The following is a 26,802-nucleotide window of genomic DNA, read 5'->3' on the forward strand; positions in this document are numbered from 1 at the left end:
AAAATTGTCCTTCGATAATTTCAACCAATCACTGACAAGTATTCAGCTGTTTACAGTTACTCCTAAGCGGTGTAAAGCGTATTTAATCTCCATTACTTCTGACATTTTGCAGAGAGGCAACACACGTGTGTTCGTTTTCCCTAACCCTAATCCTAACCCTAATTGACTTGCTCCTTCCCTCAAAAACCAGGCCTTGTGCCTATAATAGAAAGGTTTATTAGCTACTGCCAATATGCTTCAGCCATTTTTTGACAAGGAAATAATAATTTTATCACCGCCGAGATTCGTTTGTTTACGTAGTCAGCACTTACTCTATTCGGCTGAATGGACGTCAGTCATTGGCTGAAATTACAGAAATATGACAACTTTAACATAAAATAAGTTGAAATATAATAATTTTTCTTAAGAAGACTAAGAGAAAAAGATGTTTTATATGACACATTCTACCAGTGTCCAAAGTTTTAAAGTGTTTCGTTAAGAAAATACTGGTGCCCCCCGTTTTGAACTAGATCCAACTGGTCTTTTTCGGAGGAATTTCGGGCCGGGGCCTATCGGTAACTTCCAGAAATCCCTGGCCTGGCAGTGCTACCGGGAAGCTCTGCCGGTTCAAGACAAGCTCTACAGATATGAAAGTGTTGTCAGACTCGTCCGTCCAGGTGCGAGACTAGTTTATTGCAAAGATCGCCCGGCCACCTTCTTTAGGCCGGGAGGGAAAGGCAGTTTTCCTCTGCCCCGTGGCTAAAGAAGTGGTGGACGTGACTGAAAACACTGAAGACTAGACTTTTCATTCACAGTAAAATTATGTCATTTAATATTATCATTAATGTGGTATTCACTTCAGTTTTATATTCAAGAAATACTTAGGCATGATTATGTATCTCAGTGCATCACACACAGACACATACACACACATACACACACACACTGATATCAGCAGAGAATTAGCTTTATGTTTACAATTTATTTTTATCTTTCACTTTTAGCAGAAGGCATCCAGAATACTGGAGACTATCTGAGATACCAATACATTAAACAGTTTAGAGGCTACTGCCTGTCTTCCTCTCCCACTTCCTCTCCCACTTCCTCTCACTCCTATGAGAACAGGACATCAAGCTTTTGAAGTTTGGGGTCCAGATGAGCTGTTGAAGTTTTGAATATAATTATGTGTCAATTATTATAATCGTTCATGTGATGTTCACTCCAGTTTTATATCAAAGCAATGCTTAAGCAGGGTTATATATCTCAGTGCATCACATACACACACCCACACACACACACCAGGGCATATACAATTGAAGACCCTCACACCACAAAATTCTCGCCTGTCATCCTTCATTCTTATAAAATATTGCTACTTTAATAACGAAAATTCTTTTCTCATATCTTTAAAGCTGCTAAAACATTTAATTTCTCTTCAGAATTGTTATAATTTCTCTATCATATATCTTATTTTACAAACGTAATTTTCTGAAAGGAACTATTGTTAAATGAATTTGTATAGTTTGCTTCCATGTCAATCATTATATATACCATTTAAATTATTATCGTTATTGATAACGTGATGATTTTCTGAAGTGACACTATCGTTAAATAAATCTATCGTCGGCTCACAAGAAAGATTTGGCGGCTATTTCTAGCACATCTAGCTTAAACTTCAGAGACATTCATCGCGAAGAGAATGGTGAATGACAATGTGAACACTGGACGGTCAAACAAAGAATTTAGAAATGTACTTCACTTTAATGTTGACTTTAGATGTTATATTCGGGAAGAGATCGATGATCAATAGTTATCAAGCAAAAGTGAAATGATTCTAAAACATGAAAAATCTGTCGTCTGATCACGATTCGTAAGACAATATTTGATTATTTCCGGTTAATGTCGCTTTTAAACGATTTTTGTCAAATAATTTGTGTTTCTTCATTTGGTTCTGACGTTATTTCTTTGATACGAAAGTTTCTTGAGAGTAGTATTTCTTCTCTGCTCCTCCACTGCTCATAACTGTTGGCTAGGTTTTCATTTTTGGGGGTCTGCCATACGCTTGTTTTCTTTTATTTAATATGTTATTCCGGATGCTTTTCATTTGATTTCTCTATTTGTATGCCTCTTTTTCCATGTTGAGTTCATTCAATTCTTTTAGTATGTTTTGTGTGGTTGAATTTAGGTTGTGGATATCCGTTTCTGGAGTTCTGCTTTGGTTTTTGTTTTGTTGTTGGTAAGAAGGGAATAAAGTGTTTCTTTGTAGATTTGCGTTTCTTGTACCGTTTTATGCAAGGAATTAGTAAAGCATTCATTTTTTTATCATGGATGTAAGGTTTTGTTAAATTTCCTCTAATAATATTTCAGATTTCAGTGATTCGGCACACACACACATACACAAACAAATGTGCATGAATTTATAATAGATATATATATATTCATACATATATATGCATATATATATATATATATATATATATATATATATATATATATATATATATATGCATACATATATATGCATATATATATATATATATATATATATATATATATATATATATATGCATACATATATATGCATATATATATATATATATATATATATATATATATATATATGCATACATATATATGCATATATATATATATATATATATATATATATATATATATATATATATATATATGCATATATATATATATATATATATATATATATATATATATGCATATATATATATATATATATATATATATATATATGCATATATATATATATATATATATATATATATATATGCATATATATATATATATATATATATATATATATATGCATATATATATATATATATATATATATATATATATATGCATATATATATATATATATATATATATATGCATATATATATATATATATATATATATATATATATATATATATATATATATATATATATATATATACATGCATACATATCTATATACATACATACATACATACATACATATATATATATAATTCTGATAAATGTGTATATATACATATTTTTTTTATTTTTTATTTTTTATTTTATAGTTTCAGCTCAGAGCTGCGGCCATGCTGATGTGTATGTATATATATATATATATATATATATATATATATATATATATATATATACACACACACACAGTTATCACAATTTGTAAAATAGTACTTAGATTATTTCAAGTTAATCTCACTTATGCGGATACACACAGTCTCAAGCAGATACGCGCGCGCACACACATAAACACACATTCTGATACACATACATATACAAACACACATGATCTCATACAGTTACAGACACACACGCGCACGTGCACCAGCAGACAGTTAGTGACATACTTTTCGTTTCTCTATTTCTACTGGAATGCTAACGCCGGGGAAGAAGGAGGGTATACCGAGTAAGTGAAGCGAATTGACATGTATCAATCCCTCCAAATGCTTAGGCAGGGTTATGTACCTAATAGCATCACACACACACACACACACACACACATACAAAACCCTTCTCCCCTTCTTTTCCCTCTCTCATTTAAACTCTTCCACTATCACCGCCCATCTTTGACTGCTAACTCAAGCTTTTTTATTTTGCATTCATATAATTATAAATAAAGACGCCAATATATATCTATACACACACACACATACATAATTGTGTGCGTTGTGTTCCGTTACTTCAATGAAAAAATGTATGGTAAATAAACAAATGACATAACGTATATATATACGCACATATATATATATATATATATATATATATATATATATATATATATATATATATATATATATATATATAACCATTCACTAACTCTTACGAACAAAGGCGAAACCACCTCTTTGGTAAGTTACGGTTTTCATTATATTATATCTGCTATTTATTGGCCATTGTCCAGCCACCTCAACAGCATTTAGGATGGGATAAAAAGCGTCTCCACTGTTAAGACCTCATAAGTTTGTGTCCCAAAATTACCTAAAATGATTTTTATGCCTTTATTTTTACTTCAGTAATTTTCAGTTAACCCATTAGCATTGAAACTGGCCACGTCAGACCCAAACATTCTCCTTATTTGGTGTTGAAACTGAACAGATCAGCCCTCTCACAATCACCATCCAAAGTTATTGTAAAAGTAAACAATCACATAATCAAAATCTCAAAGCTACAAGATAATGTATGACTAATTCAAAACGATGTGAATAAATAAGTAATTCATCTGAATGTTAAAGAATGTCAACACAAGTGTCAGAAACTAGTACACTAATGGAAAAGCAATTTTATCTCAAATTACAACAAGTGGGGTCTTTTTTTAAAGACACATTTGCGGTACGAGGGAGTGGTTAAGAATGTTAGTAGGCGGAAAAATTGGGTCGGTATTTTTCTTAGTAGTGGAATTATTTTAAGCGTTGTCTGAGGCCGAGAAGGGTCAAATGACAGTAGAGGCAGTTGACTTGCAAAAATTCCGAAGAAATTTGTGATGTGTATTGGTAAGATTTAGGAGGCTAAGAGGAGGGTGGAAAGGTGATCGATCATAATGCTTGGAATACACTTTGGATGCCTGTTATATATATATTTTTATTTGTGTGGGTATCTATGTATATGTTGACTACTTATGTTTTTAATACTGTGTGTTTATGTAGGTGTTTATATGTTCATATATGTGCGTATGTGTGTGTGTTTGCATGTATGTATGTAAGCGCTTGTATGTGTATATTATGTGTATATGTATTATATTTGTAAATGCGAGTTTGGATATTTCACGCACACACGCACACACACACACACACACACACATACACACTTATATGAGCCATTTGGAAAGCAATAACTTGTCGATTTGTAGGTTGACTCCTATTTTACATCACAGCTTTAATGGACCTCAGGGCTGGCTATAGGATTATTTAGAATTAGTGAAGTGCATGAAAATCGGGTAGTATTTATGCTTACATGAATAAATACTGTCAGAGAATTTGTTTAACAGCGAGGAGTTGTGGAGGCGAAGAAAAGTTAATGACTCTTTTATACATAATATACATTTACCTATATTTGTGTTGCAGAGGGGAGTTTCACATGCTATAGACCACAATAGGGCGTATTGGGTATTGTTTTGATTTGAGGTCGTGTATGTGTGTTGCTAAAGATGGACATAGTTTAGATTTTGGATTGGTGAAAGAATACATATGAGCCCGACAATGGCATTCAAAATACTCAGTGCCACAAATATACACCCTTGCCTGGTGGGTGCGTGATGTCATCACGTGGCACTTAAAGATTACGTTTTTGAGGAGACAGGAGCCTGCAAGACCGCATATTTCAGAAGCGTGACAGTTGCAAGTGATCGGGGTTTACTATTAGTAATGTTGATTTTGGTTGGTTTGTTGTTAGTGGAGAGAATTTAAATTAGGATTTATATTAGTATTGGATTGGGAAGTTGTAATGGAACTAATATTTGTTGTCGCATAGACAGAGTTGTAGAATGTTGGCTTGAGCTTAGTATTATATAACTGAGGTGGCTTATTAAAGTTTGTATTATTGTATTGTCTAGGCTAGCTTGGGATGCAGTGCAAGAATTTAAATATTTAGAGGACTGGTGTTGGGGTTTATGTTTTTTCCAGGTGGTTATTATATATCCTAAGTTAGGTGCAGTAGAATAGGAGATTGTCACTGATGATTTATTAAAGATAGGATAAGATTTATGTTGTGGACAAAAATTAGATTTTATAATTTTGAAAAATAATATTCCTAGAGATTTAACCTGGAGCGAGAGTGGTGATACAAGCCATATGATTTTGCCTTCGATTGTTTACAATGTGTGGATGAAGTTCGCTGGTTCGAAAAGGGAGGCTTGTAGCTGTTATAGGCTCGGGGTGGCCAGTGATGCCGTGGAGTTAAGGTGAATTTTTTATGGAGTTGCTGGATTGAATCAGTGGAAGAGGTTTGCTATTTCAGTTTTAAGCTTCGTGTTATTGATATAATAGGTTTTTCGAAGAATCTATTTATTTTGAGGGCCTGATTATAATGATATACATGTGACTACGGTATAAGGGGTAAGTTTTGGGTGATTAGAGCGGACATTTAAGTATTGGTTGGGCTTATAGAAAGGACGGTATAAGTTAGTGTTTAGGTAAAGAGTAACGTCCAAAAAATTGGTATCAGTTTCGAATGAAATATTTAGGCTGTAGATTTTGAAGATTTTGCGTAGGGCTGTCCTTGTGCGTTCTACTGAAGGTTGAGGTCATCCAGTTACTGCAAGAAGTGCATCATCCCTCTATAGTCCATTGGTTATGTTAGGCAAGTATTGTTTAATCTGAAGGGATGAGGAACAAGCCCACAAGGTTTGTGCGTGAGCGGAGTCTGTTGTGTCCATTGTTATATCGAAGTAATCCATACATTCGTTGCGCGTTCAATAATTACCCTTAAATTGAATTAGAATTTTCTTCATTGCCAGAATGATATTGATATCCGATCTTCGGATGGTAGTATAATTTTGGGCGAATATCAAGGCTTTATCCAAAAGTATTTGTGATATACTGACGGGTAATAATTCGATACTGTTTTATAATTTAGAGATGACGAATTATGTACGATATTTAAATTGGACAGGTAGATGTCCTCACTTTATTGTTGACAGGACACCTGAAGAAGGCTGGAGAGTACCTCAGCCGAAACATTGTAGTAGAAACAAACATGAAGAAGACACCTGTCCGTCGACTGTAAATATTATTTTCTACTCTAGGCACAAAGCCCGAAATTTTAGGGAAGGGGCCAGTTGATTAGGTCGACCCCAGGTCGAAATCGGGGGAATCTGAACTCAGAATGTAATGATAGACCGCTAAACATTTTGCCCGACGTGCTAACGTTTCTGCTAGCTCGCCGCCTTGTCCATTGTAAATATGGCAATAATTTGATATGTCAAACTGAAAGAAATTGGTGCGTTTATGGTGGAGAGAGTGAAACCAAAAGTAACGTCTCGAGTGCAATTGTGTAGTGGGATCTCAACGTTATTCCTCACACGGTGTATAATACGGTCAATAATGCATTAAGTAATTCGACCTAAGCCGGATGGAAAGTCTATAATAGAAGTTATAACTTCCTCTTCATACCCTTATATGCTACCGAACCGGTTAAGTCCATCCATTTTTCACTAATTTAACCATTAACTACTTGGACATAAACTAAACCACCGTCTACCACCTTCCACCTTTGATAACATCAGTAGCCTTATGATCTTGAAATCTCTCCTTCCTAATAGATGTAGCTCTCTATAAGCTAAATCAGTCTTTAATCTCCATCATGTCAACATTTCAAGCGTAAAAATCTTTAATACAAAATTCTTCTCCCGAAGAAAGAGGTGATGTTATCCAACAATGGACCTTGATATCTGTCATATATCAGGATCACAAAGATCCCTGAAACGGCCGTAGGACATTTAAAACTCTAATTATTTTATTTGTGATATTGTTTTATTTTGTAAGTTGGACTATGTATTCTTAATATCCAAACACATTTACATTTTTTCTTTTCGATTCAATGTATCTTCATATGTAAATGTAAATAAATATCTACCTTGCTTGTAGTTGCTTTACTTATCTAACGGTTTAAGTTCTAATCTCTTCAGCATTTTGAAGTGTTTCTATATACAGGGAATACCTGTATCTAGTGTAGAAAATAAAATATATATACATGTATATATATATATATATATATATATATATATATATATATATATATATATATATATATATATATATATAAACACATACATACACATGTTAATATATATATATATATATATATATATATATATATATTTATTGGTAACCCAAACTCACTTTATGTATATATATATATATATATATATAGGAAAATGAAAAAAAGCCAGAATGCTGAACTGGAAGCATAATTTAATAAAGATTTTTTCTAACCGGTTTTCATTGCGATGAAGCAAATTATCAAGAAGAAGGAGAATGAAAATGTTTTTTTTACAAAGAAGTACAAAAAAGTACAAAATGAAGAAAATAATATATAAAACAATAATATATAAAAAAATAAATATACCCATACATTATATTGTCTTTGAGCTTTTGTAGTTCAATAGTAGTTCATGTATAAATTGGTAGGAAAAATAAGGATGCATGAGAGTTGAGAGTTTTGTTAGGTTTTAAAAAAGGGTTAAAAGTTTGTGTTAAGCAGGAAATGTGGTGTCAAAACAGGAAGTGTGTGTAAGGGGAGACAAGTGTTTTTAGTTAGAGTTATGAACTCTTTTTATCCAACAGGAAGTTTGTGTCTGTTCATAGAGAAATAAGGTCACTGAGGGGTGTGTGTGTTAAGAAATGGTTGGAATTTCTCTATGAAAAGATTCTCCTTGTTGATTCTTTCTTGTGTGGAGATTCTGTCTTTACATTGATAGAAAGGGAATATAATGAATTTAGGGTTTTTGTTTCTGGCGCAAGAGTCTATGTGGCCACTGAGTGGAATTTGGCGGTATTTAGGGAGGTTTATTTGTTCCTTATGGACAGCTACTCTTCTACGTAATGGGAGGCTCGTCTGTCCGATATAGAAGTTTTGGCAACCTGCGCAAGTAAGGACATAAATGAGGTTACCCGAGGAACAAGAGAAATTGGTTTTAATTTTAAACTTTGTTCCTCGTTTGAAGGTAAATTCAGAGCCTTCAAGTAGGTAGGGGCAGGTCCCACAATTAGGGCGTGCACATTTTTTAACTGATGGGGGTGGAAGTGGTGTATGTAGTTTGGAATTGGTTAATAATGCTTTCAAAGATTTGTGTTGCCTTTTGCATTTAAGGACTGTGTGTGTATTAATGATATTGTTCATTTTCGGGTCTGTGGTAAGTAAGGGGAGGTTTTGTTTAATTGTGGTGAATGCTTCGATGTTATTGGGGTTATGGGTGGAGATGTATGGAAGTATTTTGGGGTTGGGTGTGTTATTATGTTGGTTGGTTTTTAGTGTGTTTTTGTCAAGTTCCTTGGCACGTTTTATTCCAAGATCTATGAGTGTGGAGGGATATTGGCGTTGTAATTGTTTTTTTGAGATCTTGTAAGCGTATTTCTCGAGTGGTTGGGTCAGAGACAATGGTGCAAATTCGTTTAGCTAAATTAAAGGGGATATTTACCTTGGTGTGTTTTGGGTGGCATGAGCTAAAAAGGAGGTATTGTTGTGAGTCTGTAGGTTTGTGGTAGATGTCGGTTGTGATTTGGTTATTAGGTCTTTTTATGATTAAGACATCAAGAAAAGGGAGATGATGTTTGCTGAATTCCATAGTGAATTGAATGTTGGGATGTATGTTATTAAGAATGGATTTGAATTCTAGAAGTTTTTCATAGGGTTCATTCCATATGATGAAACAATCATCCAAATATCTTTTCCAGTTATCCATTAAAAAGATGTGGAAAAGGTGTCCAAATTTCTGACGTGAGGTTTCATATAGTGTTAATTCAAAAAAAAACCATTATGAGGTTCGCAAGGACTGGTGCAGCTTTAGTACCCATCGCGATACCACATTTTTGGCGAAAGTATGTGTCTGCAAACAGGAAGTAATTGTTGGTCAGAATGAACTTAAGTGATTCTATGATGAAAGTTGTGTTGATGCGATTAGGAAATGTTTCTGGGTGTTTGTGCAGCCAGAATTTAATTGCCTCAATCGCATATTCATGAGGGATATTTGTATAAAGGTTGACCACGTCAAAAGACACCAAGAGTGACTCCTCGTTTGTTGTTTTCGGGAGGTGATTGAGCATGTCAAGATCATCTCTGATGTAACTTTTGATGTGGCTTAGGAAAGGTTTCAAAAGAATGTCCAAGAAATTGCTTAAGCGATGTGTTTCGCAGGAGGTGCCTGCTATAATGGGTCTTAATTTTAAATCTTCCGGTGCCTTGATGTTGATGTAGATTTCAGAGGAGAGTTTGCAAGCTTCGGTGATGGATTTGTTCTTATGAATTTTAGGGAGGCCATAGAAGAGGCTGTGCTTGCATTTGAAATTAGTGATGTAATCTTTTTCTTTGTCCGTGAGTCCTTGACCTTGTTGGAGTATAAGGGTGGTGAGGTTTTTGAGAGTTTTTTGTTGTTTATAGTTGGTGATAGTTTCATAGAAGGAGTTATCGTTTAGTAAGGAGAGTGCTAGGTGTTTGTAAAAATCTGTGTTCATTAGGACTACAGTACTACCTTTGTCAGCTTCTTTGATAGTAAGGATTTTGTCCTGTTGTAAGTCTCTTAGATTTTTCCATTCTATGCTATTAAAATTTGATTTGACCTTGGTTTTAGGTGGGGTAAAAGGGAAACTCTGGATGTGGTTGCAAAAATCATCCAGTGCTTTATCCCTTCCTTTGGAAGGTATGAAGTTGCTTTTGTTTTTAATAATTGAGTCATCCTCATTGTTGAAGTCTATGAAAGCTTCTGTTAAACGAAGCTTTCTGCAAAATTCTGAAATGTCATCCTTCATCTCAGGCGGGTTGGGTGTTCTTGGGGTGGGTGTGAATTTTAAGCCTCTGGCTAGGATGTTAATTTGGGTTTGTGTAAGGGTTTTATTAGAGAGGTTTATTATTTTAGTTTTCTTTTTAGTTTTCTTTTGATGGGTCTGTATTAGCGGTAGTGCCTGTTTTTCTCCCTTCTGTCTAAAAAATGGTTGTTGAAGTGGGGGGTGTAGTGATTGTTAGAGTTGTGGTAGAAGGGGTAGGGGTAGGGGTATTGTTGGGTGGATAGGCTGGAAGTGGATGGGTAGGTATAGTGATTGTGTTGGTATGGGATGTGATGGTTTAAGGTTTTGTGAGAAATGCGGTGGGTTTTTGGGTGTTTGTAGGGTGGATTGTATGCAAGGTTGAAGTTGGGTAGGTAGCTATTGTGGTTCTGTTGGTGTGGGTTGCCTGGGCATGAAGATCTGTAGAAAAAATGGTATGCTTGTGGGTGTTTGTTGGGTGGACGGTATGGGGTACCTTGGGTGGGAGATTTATGCATAGGTGTGGGTAGGATTCCTTGTTTGTTATTGGTGTGAGAGTAAGGGGCATTGAGATGGGGATAATAGCAAGTATAAGGGGGGGGCTCATGATGCTTCTAGTCCATATGGAAGGAGAATGGTTGAGTTGGGTCTTGTTTGGATTATTTTGTGGGGAAAAAGGGTTTTTGTAGGGTTGGAAGAAGATGTGTTTGGTGTGGAGGGAGGTAGGGGGTATGTGTGTTTGTAGTGTGGTTTGGGGTGGTGTTTGTGGGGAGCAGTGGTAGTATGTATTGTTGGTCCTTTTATGAAGGGGTTTTTTGATTTGAGGTTTAATATGAATTGAGTTTCATAGTTATGGAGGAATTTCTTGTTGTTTTCCCAGTGTTTAAGGGAAGTTAGTTCTTCCTTTTGGCATTCATCTTTCCACAGCTTAATAACATGTTCGAGGGATTGCTCGTTGGAGTGTGTGGTAAGTTCGAAGAGCATCTCATCATCAATTTTTGTGTATTTTGGTTCGTGATTTTGTGCTCTGAGTTTTAAAAGTTCCACTTCAGTTTTCATCTTTTCAGATGCCAGTTTTTCTCTTAGATAGCGTTGTTCTTCTGGTTCATCTGTGATGTGTTTAATTTGGAATTTACGGGGTAGTATGATGGGAGAAGTGTTTAACCATTTGTCATAAATTTCAGCTTTGTTGTGGTTTTTAAGCATGTTCCAGAAAAGGAGTTTTCTGTTGTGTAGTTTCTTGGTCCAGGTAGATTTGATCTGGTTTTCGATGTGTAGTGCTGGAGTTAAAGTGTGTTCATTCTGTGAGTTGGATGATGTATGTGGTTCCTTCCATGATGAGTTGGTAATTAAAGTTTTTAGTGTAGTGCTAATTTCATTTAGGTTATCATTAATCTTATCCGAAAGATGTTGATGTGGGTTGTTTACTGGGATATCTTGGGTTTGAAGAAGTTCATCAATTTTGCTGGAAAATGTGAGTAGGTGTGTGTTAAGTGTTTTGAGTTCTTTTAGGATGGTCTCATTGGTGACTTTCTCTGGAAGATTGGGGTTATTTTTAGGTGGCATTCTGTATCACACGTGTGGTAGAAGGTACAAGTCAGTAAATAGTGGGGTTGTGTTAACCGCACGTGGAGAAATAATAGGTTCTCTTGTTCCTCGGGTAACCTCATTTATGTCCTTACTTGCGCAGGTTGCCAAAACTTCTATATCGGACAGACGAGCCTCCCATTACGTAGAAGAGTAGCTGTCCATAAGGAACAAATAAACCTCCCTCAATACCGCCAAATTCCACTCAGTGGCCACATAGACTCTTGCGCCAGAAACAAAAACCCTAAATTCATTATATTCCCTTTCTATCAATGTAAAGACAGAATCTCCACACAAGAAAGAATCAACAAGGAGAATCTTTTCATAGAGAAATTCCAACCATTTCTTAACACACACACCCCTCAGTGACCTTATTTCTCTATGAACAGACACAAACTTCCTGTTGGAAAAAAAGAGTTCATAACTCTAACTAAAAACACTTGTCTCCCCTTACACACACTTCCTGTTTTGACACCACATTTCCTGCTTAACACAAACTTTTAACCCTTTTTTAAAACCTAACAAAACTCTCAACTCTCATGCATCCTTATTTTTCCTACCAATTTATACATGAACTATTATTGAACTACAAAAGCTCAAAGACAATATAATGTATGGGTATATTTATTTTTTTATATATTATTGTTTTATATATTATTTTCTTCATTTTGTACTTTTTTGTACTTCTTTGTAAAAAAAACATTTTCATTCTCCTTCTTCTTGATAATTTGCTTCATCGCAATGAAAACCGGTTAGAAAAAATCTTTATTAAATTATGCTTCCAGTTCAGCATTCTGGCTTTTTTTCATTTTCCTATTATTTCTCCACGTGCGGTTAACACAACCCCACTATTTACTGACTTATATATATATATATATATATATATATATATATATATATATATATATATATATATATGTATGTGTGTATATATATATATATATATATATATATATATATATATATATATATATATATATATACAATCATGTATATATGTATATGTGTGCGCGTGTATGTATATGTATATGTAGTGTTTCAGTTTGTCCACCGTGACCGCTTGGGGACAGCTCTGGTTTGTTTACGCGCCAGTAGTTTAGCCGTTTCAACCGCTTGGCACTTTTCAAATTTTTACCACATCATTTTCAAAGCAATTAGTTCTGATGCGTAGTTTCCTACTGCTGACGATAATCTCATTAATTTTTTTTCTTTTTTCTGGTAATTAATAACAATGAGTGGTGGGGCAATGGCCCAGTGGTTAGGGCAGCGGACTCGCGGTCATAGGATCGCGGTTTCGATTCCCTGAACGGGCGTTGTGAGTGTTTATTTAGCGAAAACACTTAAAGCCCCACGACGCTCCGGCAGGGGATGGTGGCGAACCCTGCTGTACTCTTTCACCACAACTTTCTCTTCCTTCCTGTTTCTGTTGTGCCTGTAATTCAAAGGGCCAGCTTCGTCACACTGTGTCACGCTGAATATCCCCGAGAACTACGTTAAGGGTACACGTGTCTGTGGAGTGCTCAGCCACTTGCACGTCAATTTCACGAGCAGGCTGTTCCGTTGATCGGATCAACTGGAACCCTCGACCACGTAAGCGACGGAGTGCCAACAACAACAACAATAGCAAAGAAGTCAAAAGTATAAGGTTACGTAATTGTACTCAAATCAGCGTAACGGACAGAGAGAATATGGAGCAGGCTTAGCAATGAGTACTGGGTACGATTTGTTCGACTAAAACACTATAAGGCAGTGCCCCAGCATGGACGCAGCTCAATGGATGACAAAAGTAAGGGATTGCTTCCAGCTCTGGTTTAAATTCTACGCCATAAATTAGAATTGACGGATCTCATCGAATGCAGAGAGCTGAAAAATTGAGGCTGTATAGTTTGTGTTCCTGAAATTTTAAATGATGCAACAATAGAAAATGATCTATCTATCTATAGATCAATCTATCTATCTATCATCTATTTATCGATATATATATATATATATATATATATATATATATATATATATATACATACATACATACATACATACATACATATACATATATATATATATATATATATATATATATATTTACATATATACACACACTCCAGAACACATACACACTCATACACACACATACGCGCATATACATAATAAAAAGGGCCAGGAATATTAAATCATAGGACGTACCTTACAAGTATTGTACTATAATCCAGGTTCTGGTCAACCACATCGAATGGTATGGCACAGCGGAAAATTCTTTACCGTAAACGATCACTGTCATCCACTTGGTTCCAAAATCCCGAGTTCACTCTTTCGGGGTTTATACTGTTTAAAAGACATTAAAATAGGAATGAAGAATTACACATGCAGAATATTGTTTTGTACCAACTTATATATACCATACAATTTCTTCATTTGAAATCTTTGAATTACACGCCTTTCTACTGCATAGACATCCTAAGCAGTAGCATCAGGTTACATCCTGCTGGTTGGAAATTCAACCAACAGTATGCAGTAATAATAACCTTAGAATCTGTTACTGTTACTGGTGGAATGTAGAATCCGGTTGCATGTCATTGCTTTAATATTGAAACAGCAGGACGCAACCTGACACCTAGCATCAAAGTGTGCGATATTATGCATAAACACAGACGCACACGCACAGACAGACAGAAAGACACACACACACACACACACACACACACACACACACACACACACACACACACACACATATATATATATATATATGACGGGCTTCTTCCAGTTTCTGTTCACCAAATTCACTCACAAAGATGTTGGTTGGCCTGGTGGGGTTTAATAGATGACGCTTGCTGAAGGTGCTCAACAGACAGATCGAATCCAAGTGCATGTGGTTTTGGAAATTTGTTACGACGTCGCCACGTCTGTTCCTGCATATATACACACACAGAAACGTATGTATGTATACATGTATGTATGTATGTGTGTATGTATGTACGTGCGTGTATGTATATATATATATATATATATATATATATATATATGAATCTATGTATATAGATAGATTCATAAACCGATAGATAGATATCTTTTCTCTTGTCAAAGAAAACATTTTCCAGCGTTCGCTGTTTTGCCTTCGATGTTTGTTTTCGTTCGGCTTCATTGTATGTCTCCACTCACCTGTTTTTGTTCCCAACTTTGACCATCCACAAATCCCAATTTTAATTTTGCTACTTATGGGAGTAACTGTCTTCAAATTTTCATATTCCCTTTGAATGCTTGAGATGAGAAGTAGATAGACACTCGACAACTAAACAAGGGTGGTTCTTTTTGTTACTCGTCCTGTTTTCCATTTGTTTTTCTAGTTTTTGCGTATTGAACTCATTTGTTTCTGAATTTCATGTTGTATACTGTTGGTGACGTCCTGTACCCATATAATAATTTACATTATTATTTGATTGAAGGCTACACATCCATTTTCAAGTAAGTTTATCTTAATCTTTTTGATGCGACTCTACTCTATACTGTTTTATCCCCCATCATTTTCTCTCAGCCTTTTCTCTAATTCCCTTCTCCTCCCATTCACCGTTTTCTATCTCTCTCTCTGTCCCCTCTTTCTCCATTTCTCTATCGTTGCTCACATGTAACCACTGTCCATCTTTCTTTTCCTCACGTGATTATATTTCTTTTCTTTCCGGACTGTCCTAAGGAAAGGACTTATCCTATCTTTCTGCTATGTTTTCCGTTATAAAAGAAAATATTTCTCCAGCGTTCGCTATTTTACCCTCGTTGTGGTCTAATGGCCCTCCATGTTTGCTTTCGTTCGGTTTACTTGTATGTCTCCTTGTATGTAATTGAAGGAGAGAAAATAATTATTCTGTGAAGGAGAAGTAGTGAGAGTCATAGCCATGACTGCCAGGGTTTGAGAGAAAGCAATAGGAATGAAAGGGAGTAAGTAGTAATAAGTAGTAAAGAGAGCGTCGTGTTCACCACACGCTATTTAGGAGGTGAAATGAGAATAATAGCTGTGATGCAAACGCAATTTCGTGTTGTGTTTATATATGTGTGAATATATATGTGTGAATATATATATATATATATATATATATATATATATATATATATATATATATATATATATAAATGTATGTTTATTATACATCGTACAAATTATATATGCTTGCAGAGGCATCCCTATAAATTAGGACTCGCGGATACTCAGAAGAATCATTTCAGAGGTGAGATGTTTTGTTTACATTTTACGATGGCCATTTGCTCTAATATTTCGATGTGTTTGTATATTTACGGTATGTATTGTTTGTTATCAGTTTACTCGTAATTCTAGTTGAACCCAATTGACCCGGATCTTAGTGCTGCCCATCAAGGATTTTTTCATTCATAGAAAAATTATTATTGAAAGTAAGAAAGGAGAGGAGGCCATTATTCCGTGCATTAGTCTCCCTCCTAATGGAATGACCCTTCTCTTTAGTATCGGTAGACAACAGTTTTCTGTTATTCCAGCATGTGCAATGATTATAAACAAATCACGAAGGCAGAGCTTCAGTAATGTTGGCATCACCTACCATGAGTATTCAGCCATGGACAATATTATTTTGCATTGAACACAAAGTAGAAGCAATAATAATATTAAAATTTTCGTAAAGAACCATCGCAAACAAGTTAAACTAATTAATGGCAGGGTTTTTACTAGAAGCAATTACTAAGATAAAGGCTTTAAACTTTTAATTTTAATTTTAATTTTATTTTCCGTATCATTTTCATGCCGTCTTTTCTGTCAGCATTGGACACTAATATCTATAATAATAATAAATAAATAAATAAATAAATAATAATAATAATAATTATAATAATAATAATAATAATAATAATAATAATAATAATAATAATAATAATAATACTCTTGGCTAGTTAATGGTTTAACATTCCTGCTTCCAAAAAATGAGGAAACAAACGAACCAAAAAATTATCGACCTATAACCTGCTTAACAACAATGTATAAGACGCTAACATCTGTCCTAACCGAGTACACCTATAGTTTTTTAATAGAAAGTAGCATATTCCCTAATGAGCAAAAGGGATGTAAACGTGGATCTTATGGTTGTAAAGATCAGCTACTCATCAATAAGATGATCTTAGAAGATTGTCACAAGAGCCAGAAAAACTTGTCGATAGCCTGGATAGACTATAAAAAGGCCTTTGATAGCCTACCACATAGCTGGATTAGGAAATGTCTGGAAATGTATAAAATAGCTCCTACTCTGCATAACTTTTTATCTGTAAGTATGAGATCATGGAGAACCACACTGACGTTGAACAATGACAATGAATCTCTAAATGCTGGAGATGTGAGAATTTCATGTGGCATTTTCCAGGGTGACTCACTATCACCACTCCTCTTCTGTCTAGCCCTAATACCGCTCTCAAAATTGCTCAATGATGCACAGTATGGTTATAAAATATTTGATAAAAATATAAATCATCTCATTTACATGGATGATTAAAAGCTCTTTGCAAAAATGACCAACAACTCAAAGGCCTACTAGCGATTATTAAACAATTCAGTGATGACATCAGGATGCAATTTGGCCTTGATAAATGTGCAAAAGCTACCTTTATCAAAGGAAAAAAGACAAAAACATCTAATGTGAACCTTGACCAGTAAAATGTCATAAAAGAGTTAGAACCAGCGGAGAGCTACAAATACCTAGGGGTAATTGAAGGGGACAATATCAAGCATTCAGCGATGAGGGAAAGGATTAGAAGAGAATGTTATCGCAGGGTGAGAGCAATACTGAAGACAGAGCTGAACGCGAGAAACAGGATCGAAGCGATCAATGCTCTAGCCATACCAGTCGTGACTTACAGTTTCAATATCGTTAACTGGTCAATTACTGAAATATGTAATGTTGACAGAAAAATACGAAAACTGTTGACAATGCATAGAATGCACCACCCTAAGGCAGATATAGAACGTCTTTATCTGCCAAGAAAAGAGGGAGGTCGAGGACTTCTACAGCTGGCATTATCAATGAAGATAGCCACAATTGGCCTAAACACCTATCTGAAAAGCTCTGAGGACTGGATGCTAAAACTTGTCTTAAAACATGAAAGCAAGAAAGCATCTTACTCAGTAACAAAACAGGCAAAAGAATATCTAAGTGAATTCCAATTGCAACAAATTCAAGAATTAGATGAACTAGAAACACCTGCAGAAAAGCTAAGCGCTTGAAAACCCGTGCTAAAATTGCTGCCTTAGATATTATGACTGAAAAATGGCATGGAAAACCTCTCAATGGCAAATACCCAAAGAGAGCGAATAATGCAGATATTGACAAAGCCCTTACCCATCAATGGTTAATGGCCTCTGGCTTGAAATCAGAAACAGAGGGGTTTATGATAGCAGCCCAAGATCAATGCCTACCTACAAAGAACTACCAGGCCAACATATTAAAGAACGGCAGCTCCCCATTATGTCGTATATGCCAACAACAAAATGAAACCATAGATCATGTTGTCTCCATGTGCAGTCTGCTTGCGCCTATAGAGTATCTCAACAGGCATGATAGAGCTGCACAATATATTCACTGGGTAATATGCAAAAACCTGGACTTGCCGCATGATAAAAACTGGTGGGAACACAAACCACCCCCAGTACTTGAAAATGATCACATTGCACTCCTCTGGAACTTCACCATTCAAACTGACAGAAAGATAGACGCAAATAGGCCAGACATCATACTGAAAGACTTCAAACAAAAATCATGCCTCCTCATTGATATGACTGTCCCAATCGATATAAACGTATCTGTCAAGACCTACCAAAAACTGAGCAAATATAAAGATCTTGAAATAGAAATTAGCAAAATGTGGAATCTCAAGACGAAAACAATACCTATTGTCATAGGTGCCCTGGCAATGACAGCGAAACGGGCTGATTACTACCTAGCTCAGATACCAGGAAACTCCAAAATGGCTGAAGTTCAAAAGATAGTGTTCATGGGAACTGCCCATATCCTACGTAAAATACTGTCTATGTGATCTCAAATTTTAAAGCAAACACATAATCTTCTTATGGTTTCTTAAACATTCACTAGAACAACACTATGTACAAATCCAAATATATGGTACCCTAGGCATAACACCTACATGAACTTCTAACTTGTTGTCTCTTGAGGTCTCTGGGTGAGACTTGTATCCAACTTGTACAAATGTAAAACAAAAGTCAAACATAAAATAATAATAATAATAATAATAATAATAATAATAATAATAATAATAATAATAATAATAATAATAATGATGATGATGATGATGATGATGATGATGATGATGATATATTCTCCGATTTAAAACGACATTTATATACAAACAAATTATTTATTTGTAAATGTCTCTTTACATTGGAGAATATATATTATTATTATGATATATTATTATAGCTATTATTGTACTAACAAACTTCCATAGTCGCTTTCTCTCCGTAATTTACAAAGCTTTCTAGTTTGTCCATAAATCCTATATGTAGCATTTGACAATTTTAGTATGTATACATAAAATTTGGCTGAAAAGATGGGTGAACGTTTGACCCAATCGGACGCGTACATGATCACGTAAGCTTTGATATGTGGGTTCGATTCTCACTGGTAGTATGTCATCATTGTTCAGTATGTATCGAACCCATATATCAACGCTTAAGTGACTACACGTGCATCCGATTGGGCCAAACACTCACCCATTTTTCATATATATATATATATATATATATACAAAGAGAGAGAGAGAGAGGAAGAGAAAGAGAGAGATAGGCGGGAGCTTGGTCAAGGGGTTAGGGTGTTAGAGTCAGGATCATGAGATCAATTACCAGACCAAGAGTTGCATTGTGTTCTGAAGGGAACTACATAGTTTCACAAGATAACATTCAACACCTGATGCCTCGTAAACATGCAACGACTATTTAAAAATGTTTATAAGGCGAATATACACAGGCTCTACATGAAGAGAGGTATAGATGGGCGTAGGTTGATTACCATACAGGAGTGCATCAACAGTGAAAGATGAAACATGACAGAATATTTGGTAAACAACAAACAAGACCTGCTACACTATGCTACTAATGCTGAAAGATTTAACAAAAATGAACTTGAGAGTGCTCATGAATTTAGTTCAAGCACAACCAATGTTAAAGAAGAAACCCTCCTCCTCATGGAATTACATGGTCAATTCCATCGCGAAACCAACAAATTAAAAGAGCAGAAGGCATCATGGAAGGGGCTCAACAAGAATGCTGAAAGCTGCCGAGGACCAGGCATGGAATACCAACTCACCGAAAAAAAAATAAATACCACGCAAGTGAAACGGAAGAAAGTAGAAAGTGTGACTCATATTTTTAGTGTTTCTGAAAATCTTTCTTAAAAAGAGTACAAGCGCAGACACGACAAGGTTGCCCAAAACCTCCGCTGGATACTAAGCCGTAAGTATGGATATGATGTGATGGGTGCTTGGTACCAACATACACCGGAAAATGTAATGGACGAAAAGGGGAAGGCAAAAATCTTCAAGGGCTTTGACTTCCAGACAGACAAGGTGTTAGAGCACTGAAGACCGAATATAGTAGCCTCGGTTTAGATCACAGGTCTGTCTCACAGTAAAACTCAAGAGCATTGAACTTTGAGTGAAAACATCCCTACCCTTCTGTTGTAATTTGATGTTACTTCAGAATTGATTAAGTAGATCTATAATTGACAATGTTCTGTCAATGATTGTCTTGTCAATTCATCAAACACTATATTATTCACTTTATTCTTCCATTTAGCAAGACTAAAGAATTGGATCTAATAAAATTTAGCTACTATTTCTAACACGTTGAAGAAAGGATAGAAACCTAGTCTTTTTCTGACAGTTTGAATTTTGTAGTATCATTGTGTAAAATACGTCAATGTCCAGGTCATGGTGGATAACTATATATCGTGCGTTGAAAGTAGTTTGAGATTCTAAGCTACAATCCACAGCAACCGATGGAAAGATGGACGGAGAGTTCTGGTGGACTCATATCGTTTGCTAAACATTCTTAGCTAATATTTTCCTTCCGATGAAGTAAAGAGATTACGCAGTAGATTTGAAGCTGTCAACAAATAAACAAATATCGGCTTTACTCGGTCTTTTTTGCTTGTATAATTTCTTAAGAGTTATATTATATAGCTCACCTTGACGAAGAATATAGATAAGCCTGAAGGTTGTAGGCCTAATATTATATTTAGACGAAACCACTTGTGGAAAAAAGATTAATTTTTAATTGATCAACGTAGCAGTTCAATCATGAATAAAGACAAATGAATAATTTGATTCTTATCAGAAAGGTAATGCGTTAGATATTCATGATCTAGGACTGAATAGATTGGTAAAGTGGTGAGATGCTGGAGGTAGCTGATACGAGATGTAAACACGTGGATACAACGCGGATGAATGAAATATAATATTTATACAACCGTGATAAAATGTATATTATAGAGGGATAAGGCACCCCCTCCCTGTTATAGCCTGTTGGGTATTCTATCGTTATTTGTATTTTTATGCAAATGCTAGTCTGATCTCGTCTGTAGACGAAACCTAAGAGTTATCTATTTTGCACTTTCACTGGGCATGCGAAGCAATATGTGAAGAAGTAGATGACAGTGAATTTTGTTGTCCCTTATGTCATTGAATCTTCAAACTATTGTCCAGAAGTTTTAAGATTTTATTACTTCTTGTTTCCCATTGAAACATATTGTTGAAAGAATCCAAGAATCAAAAGGAGCAAATGGCAAGAAGTGACCAGTGTGTGATACGAATTAGAATATTGATTTGTTTCGAAAGAGACAATTTTTCTGAACAAAAACATACTCAACAAAATCCATTCAAAAGTCATATAATAATGATTTCAAATATTGATTAATATCTTGAGATTTATATTCATTTCTGTAAATATCGTTATCAGGTCTTCCGGCAGTCATCGTTATAATTACCCTGGCAATTAACTACACAGACAATTACACCAAAATTGCAGAGATGTAAGTATTTCTCTTTTCGTTCACCTTATTTTCTCTGCTTTCCACAACTAATATTATTGCTCGATTTATTTACTCCTTTAGTCTTGTAGAAAAGTAGATCAGTTAGCATTAAGCCACGACGTTCAATTGTTGGTGGTAAACCTACTTCAATATCATTGTTAATGCTTTTGTTCTAAGACTTTTGTTCTATTAATGATCTCATTTGCGTTTCCCCTCAATTTAATAAGACCAAATATTTACCGATGAAAGCAACATACAAAAATACAAAAAAATAAACATCAAATATTCTTCACCTTTAGAATACAGGATATATTGCATTAATAACTAATTATTATTTTTCAATTCATGCTAACATTAGATTTGTTCTTGAAACAAGCAGTATTCCCTGCAACAGTTGCTTCGTTAAAGAAACCACGAACCCTCCCTTTTATCATCCCTAATGTGAAGGACAGAGTCAAAGGCGAGAGGTTGAAAAGTTATCAACAGTGACCTACATCAGGTAGAAATTTTTCAAAGACGCGACAGGCAAGGAAAGTGTCCACTGCAATCACGACCCACAATAGATACTTGGCGTATTCCCACTGGAAAGAAAATCTGTCCGGATGCATTCCACAAGCTCTGTTTGAGTCTAACCCTTCAAGAATTATGAGGAAACATTAACGCGACTCAACGAAAGTTAAATGAATAACTTGACTACAATATGACGAGGAAAACAGTAATCATTGATTTTATTGGACAAATTGTGAAGAGTTCCCGCCAGCCTAAGAACTAAGGCATTGATATGCAATTAGTTGGCACACTAGTGCCATTATCTGCCAGGCGAATCTAATATGACGGGCCTCATTGCTAAATACGTTCCTCAAATGTACACTAATTACAAATTACAACTATAGAGCTAAATATAGTGATGAAGAGGCTAATGGATGATTGTGAGGTATCTTCAACGATGATTGGACTAGCGATGCTTACTTGGAACAACTTCATATTCCCACTGCGAATTCTTTTATTCTTTTACTTGTTTCAGTCATTTGACCCCGGCCATGCTGGAGCATCACCATTAGTCGAAGAAATCGACCTCAGAACTTATTCTATCGGCCATTTTTCCTGAACCGCTAGGTTACGGTGGCGTAAACACACCGAAATAAACTGTCAAGCGATAATGGGGGTACAAACAAAGACGTATATATATAGTTGTATACTGTTAACTTAATGTGACAGTCCCATGAAAGGAATAATACTACAGCTATTTAACCGAAGTCCTTGACACATTTCCTGTCTCCTTATGTTTACAAGGGGGAGACAAGTACCTCTACCCAGCTAAGCCTGCATCCAGAGACGCGTTTCTGAGGCTTTGCTCGTCATCAGTCTGGAGTAGCATAGACTGCTAGTTGGAGATGCCTGCTAAACTCTTGTAAAGATATAATAAGTCTAGTGAAATACATTCACTGATTTCCAAAATATAAATAATACATTTCTAAATCTCTAAGAGAAATTTATGCAGTAGTGCTACGATTAAAGTAGTTGTATGCTGTCAAAATAATGTGACATCATAACTTAATGTCAAGGTCGATTGGAAGCTTCCTAGGGCTAAATAGCAGTAGTATTATTCCCTTCATGGGATGTCACATTATGTTGACAGCATACAACCACTGTATCGTAACACGACTGCATAAATCTCTCTGAAAGATTTAGAAATGTATTATTTTTATATACACCGGGCTTCTTTTTGTCACTAGCTTGGATTTGTTCTCTAACCACAGGATGTGAGAGGTATAGGTTGGATGTCAGGTTGTAGTTGCTTCCTGTGTTGTTGATGATAGCATTGTAGTTGCTGTAGTGTTGTGTCACTAGTAGTAGTAGTAGTAGTAGTAGTAGTAGTAGTAGTAGTAGTTGTAGTAGTAGTAGTAGTGATTCGTATTCATGTGCGATCAGGGAACAAAAGAACAAGCGTCACACCCTTGCGGTCAGCAGAGGTCAAATGTGTTTAATACACAACGACCAGTGTTTAATACACAGTGTTTAATACACAGCGATCAATGAGAGAGCTGACATTGGCTTTGAAAAGGACCAACTCACTTTGTGCTGTTTTAATTACTGATAGAAAAATTAATAGTATATATATATACACTAATGATATATACTTTGCCTTTCACACTTTCGGGATCAATAAATTAAGTACCAGCTGCGTACAGCGGTCGATGTAATCGATTATCCCCTCTCTCCCAAATTTCAGGCCCTGTACCTATAGTAGAAAGGACTGTTATTATTATTATTATTATTATTATTATCATCATCATCATTTTTAAAAGGATTGACGTAACTTTTCACAAAGTTAAATAGTCAAGACGAAGAGCGCGATTCGATTGTAATAGACATTTCATTGGTCGAACGATATTTCGACATTAAGTCTGTCTTTGTCAAGATCAAAATAAGAAGTGATAAAAATTCAAAATTATAGAAATTTAAATGTAAAGTATGAACGAGAGCAACCAGCGTCCACACGTTGATGGAATGATATCATCAGTCTTTAAGTTTCAATTTTATAACAGGCGAAAAGAAAGAGATAGAAAAAAGAAGACATAAAAGAAAACAGAAAAAAAGAGGAAAGAAAAAAGAGAAAAGGAAGAATATTTAATCAAACAGTTTTGTATAAATTTGATGATATTCTCCTATTATTTTATTCATTCGTTCAGGGCGTGATGTTAATAACCCGCAAACATATTTCCCCTCATGCATTCTGAGAAGTGAATGTGAAGCAGATTCAGAATATTTTCTGAGAATATGCACTTTCACTTCAAGCTCATCAGCTAGGCTTACTACTTAAAGCAGTTTTAAAAATATATTTCAAAGCAATTAGTTCTGAAGCGAAGTTGCCTGTTGCTGCCGATAATCTCATTCATTTTTTTCTTCTTTCTGGTAAATAATAACAAAGAGTAGAGGGGCAATGGCCCAGTGGTCAGGGCAGCGGACTCGTGGTCATAGGATCGCGGTTTCGATTCCCAGACCGGGCTTAGATGTGACGGTTTGGTGAGCGCACCAACTAAGCTCTGACTGTACTTTGACTAATCAATATGTGGCTTAGATGTGACGGTTTAGTGAGCGTACCAACTACGCTCTTACTGTACTTTGACTAATCAATATGTGGCTTAGATGTGACGGTTTAGTGAGCGTACCAACTAAGCTCTTACTGTACTTTGACTAATCAATATGTGGCTTAGATGTGACGGTGTGGTGAGCGCACCAACTAAGCTCTTACTGTACTTTGACTAATCAATATGTGGCTTAGATGTGACGGTGTGGTGAGCGCACCAACTAAGCTCTGACTGTACTTTGACTAATCAATATGTGGCTTAGATGTGACGGTGTGGTGAGCGCACCAACTAAGCTCTGACTGTAGTTTGACTAATCAATATGTGGCTTAGATGTGACGGTGTGGTGAGCGCACCAACTAAGCTCTGACTGTACTTTGACTAATCAATATGTGGCTTAGATGTGACGGTGTGGTGAGCGCACCAACTAAGCTCTTATTGTACTTTGACTAATCAATATGTGGCTTAGATGTGACGGTGTGGTGAGCGCACCAACTAAGCTCTGACTGTACTTTGACTAATCAATATGTGGCTTAGATGTGACGGTGTGGTGAGCGCACCAACTAAGCTCTGACTGTACTTTGACTAATCAATATGTGGCTTAGATGTGACGGTGTGGTGAGCGCACCAACTAAGCTCTAACTGTACTTTGACTAATCAATATGTGGCTTAGATGTGACGGTGTGGTGAGCGCACCAACTAAGCTCTGACTGTACTTTGACTAATCAATATGTGGCTTAGATGTGACGGTGTGGTGAGCGCACCAACTAAGCTCTAACTGTACTTTGACTTATCAATATGTGGCTTAGATGTGACGGTTTGGTGAGTGCACCAACTAAGCTCTAACTCTACTTTGACTAATCAATATGTGGCTTAGATGTGACGGTGTGGTGAGCGCACCAACTAAGCTCTAACTGTACTTTGACTAAACAATATGTGGCTTAGATGTGACGGTGTGGTGAGCGCACCAACTAAGCTCTGACTGTACTTTGACTAATCAATATGTGGCTTAGATGTGACGGTGTGGTGAGCGCACCAACTAAACTCTGACTGTACTTTGACTAATCAATATGTGGCTTAGATGTGACGGTGTGGTGAGCGCACCAACTAAGCTCTGACTGTACTTTGACTAATCAATATGTGGCTTAGATGTGACGGTGTGGTGAGCGCACCAACTAAGCTCTAACTGTACTTTGACTTATCAATATGTGGCTTAGATGTGACGGTTTGGTGAGTGCACCAACTAAGCTCTAACTCTACTTTGACTAATCAATATGTGGCTTAGATGTGACGGTGTGGTGAGCGCACCAACTAAGCTCTAACTGTACTTTGACTAATCAATATGTGGCTTAGATGTGACGGTGTGGTGAGCGCACCAACTAAGCTCTAACTGTACTTTGACTAATCAATATGTGGCTTAGATGTGACGGTGTGGTGAGCGCACCAACTAAGCTCTAACTGTACTTTGACTTATCAATATGTGGCTTAGATGTGACGGTTTGGTGAATGCGCCAACTTGCTTAGCATAGACCTAATTTCTTTCAAAGAATATTTTAACCAATTGGTGTGCAGCTTATATGTCACGGTTTGGTAGGTACGTCAAGGATTCTTAACT

At 35.8% G+C, this 26,802-nt stretch overlaps 1 protein-coding gene and 1 long non-coding RNA gene across 2 annotated transcripts in view; both read left to right on the top strand.

The window, feature by feature from the left end:
- LOC149130124 (uncharacterized) overlaps window positions 1–26,802 on the top strand; it is a 292,428-nt gene that overhangs the window by 29,529 nt on the left and 236,097 nt on the right. The window lies entirely within an intron of this gene.
- On the top strand, window positions 3,780–22,305 carry LOC149130125 (uncharacterized). The gene is made up of 3 exons (XR_016239194.1): window positions 3,780–3,859; window positions 16,218–16,269; window positions 22,026–22,305. It is a non-coding gene; the product is annotated as an uncharacterized LOC149130125 (long non-coding RNA).

This window comes from Octopus bimaculoides, chromosome 30, assembly GCF_046866305.1.
Source record: "Octopus bimaculoides isolate indiv1 chromosome 30, ASM4686630v1, whole genome shotgun sequence".
Taxonomy (NCBI): Eukaryota; Metazoa; Mollusca; class Cephalopoda; order Octopoda; family Octopodidae; genus Octopus; species Octopus bimaculoides.